The following is a 1,998-nucleotide window of genomic DNA, read 5'->3' on the forward strand; positions in this document are numbered from 1 at the left end:
TGTTAATGCTACAGCATACAAAAGCATTTTAGACAATTCCACTCTTCCAAGCTTGTAATAACAGTTTAGTTAAGGCTCTTCTCTGCTCCAGCATCACTGCACAAATCCAGCTGCATAAAGACATTATAAGGTTTGATGTGTGCCCATAATATGGCCATATTGAATTAAAACCAGGGGCATTAATATTGCTTTAAAAAGGTGTGATGGTCAGGTGTCCACAAATATTTTTTCCCATAGAGTGTATTTGTTGAAGTATTAGTCTAGGATTGTAATCCTGGAACCCTCACCAAGATAGAAGGCAGCATGCAGGGGTCTGGTGAAGGTGGTGGTGAAGGTGTGGAGATGTCTGATGGGGTCACACAGTTGGTAGAAGGACAGACGTCCGGCTTCATATTCCAGGAATATCCCAAAAGACCGCACTGGGGAATCCGTGGGGATTTTTGTTTTAGCATAGTTGTGCCTCACACTAAGATTGTCATGTACGCTGAGACCCCAGGATCTCCTGTTGTAACCAATGCGAGAGTCATTTCTTGTTGTCTTTCTCTCTATATTATCATAGGCGACTCCAATGCTACATTGTGTTCCCCTCACCTCCACCTCCCGGTAGTGATTCCCTGATGAGAATTTGCACTTACTCAAAACATGTTGGGATCGGAACCTCTCTGGAACACCACGTCTAACTTGACGATTTACACTATAATAAGCCATTCTGGAATTTCTTATTTTAATTTTACAATGAGCTGTCTTTATGTCCAGGGTAATCTCTGATTTCTTCATCTTTGGAAAAGCATCCTTCAGCATCCATTTATTCAGACCATCAGAGAATTGTAAGAGTTCCTTGTGCAGCATCTCTGAAATTGGTGTTTCGTCAAACTGATTACCGCTTACTTTGCTATTTTCATCATTGAAGATCCCGATTAAATCAGTTCCCATTACTTTCTTGAGAAAAGTCAATGGATCGCTTACATTACATAGCTCCTGCATATCACAAATCTTTCCGGTAAGCTCTTGCCTCTGCTCCTCCAGCTTCTTTTTCCAATCAAGGACTGATTCTAAAACTTTTCTTTTCTGTACTTGGACCTCATTCAGAACCTTATTATGAAGAACTTCAAGCTCTCGCTGGACATTTTGGATTTGGGCAGTGACTTGTTCGCTGACAGCATCTATTTTTTTTGCCTGTGCTTCCTCAGAGTCCTGCAGACTATTAATCTGAGCTCAGATTGATCTCAGATTTTCTATAAACAGATTTATGTTTTTGTTGTTGATCACAGCAGAGTGAATATTCAGAAGCAGCACCTCATGAGTCCGGTGGTCCCCACCATGGTAGCAAAGGGAACAGATAAAGACACTGTGGTCTGTGCAGTAATGATCCAGGACTTTCTGATGAACGGAACATTTTCTGTCCTCCGGAGATGCAGTAGGCTCTATCAGAACATGTTCAGGTCCAGTACTGTGCTTCGTTAGGTGTTTAGCACAAAGTGAAGCATCACAATGCAGGCATGTCTTCTCTGCAGGAACAGGACCATCGCAGTATGTACAAGGGACTGTCTCCACCGTATGCAGCCGCCTCTTCTTAAGCGTCGGAGGGCATTCCAAAAATTCTTCTCCACAGTTTGGACAGGTATAAACTCTGGACCCTCTCTGTGTATCTAGTTCATGTGCAATACAGTCTCTGCAGAATCTGTGTCCACACTGCAACGACACCGGGTCTGTATAGGGGTTCAGGCAAATGTAGCAGCTCAGATTTTCATCCAAAAAAGCAGCCGCCATTTAGAAAATACAAAATAGACAGAAATACATGGACTACCCAACGTGCAGGGGGGGGATCAGCCACATACGCTGCAAGCAAGATTAAGTCATTCCGTAAGTCAACCAGTTGTTAAATACATGAGTAGCAAGTCATCCACCAATTGAGGAGGTGAAAAAAAATGTTTGAGAACAGGTTCATCCGGTCCAAACACATTACAGTCCTTCCCTTCAGGTATATTGCAAATTTCG

The 1,998-nt window shown here is 42.7% G+C and overlaps 1 pseudogene; it reads right to left on the bottom strand.

Annotated features, from left to right (window-relative positions):
• Positions 1–255: 255 nt before the first annotated feature.
• LOC141121317 (tripartite motif-containing protein 75-like) lies at positions 256–1,770 on the bottom strand (annotated as a pseudogene).
• Between the last annotated feature and the right edge of the window lie 228 nt (positions 1,771–1,998).

This window comes from Aquarana catesbeiana, unplaced genomic scaffold (assembly GCF_042186555.1).
Source record: "Aquarana catesbeiana isolate 2022-GZ unplaced genomic scaffold, ASM4218655v1 unanchor123, whole genome shotgun sequence".
NCBI classification, from domain to species: Eukaryota; Metazoa; Chordata; class Amphibia; order Anura; family Ranidae; genus Aquarana; species Aquarana catesbeiana.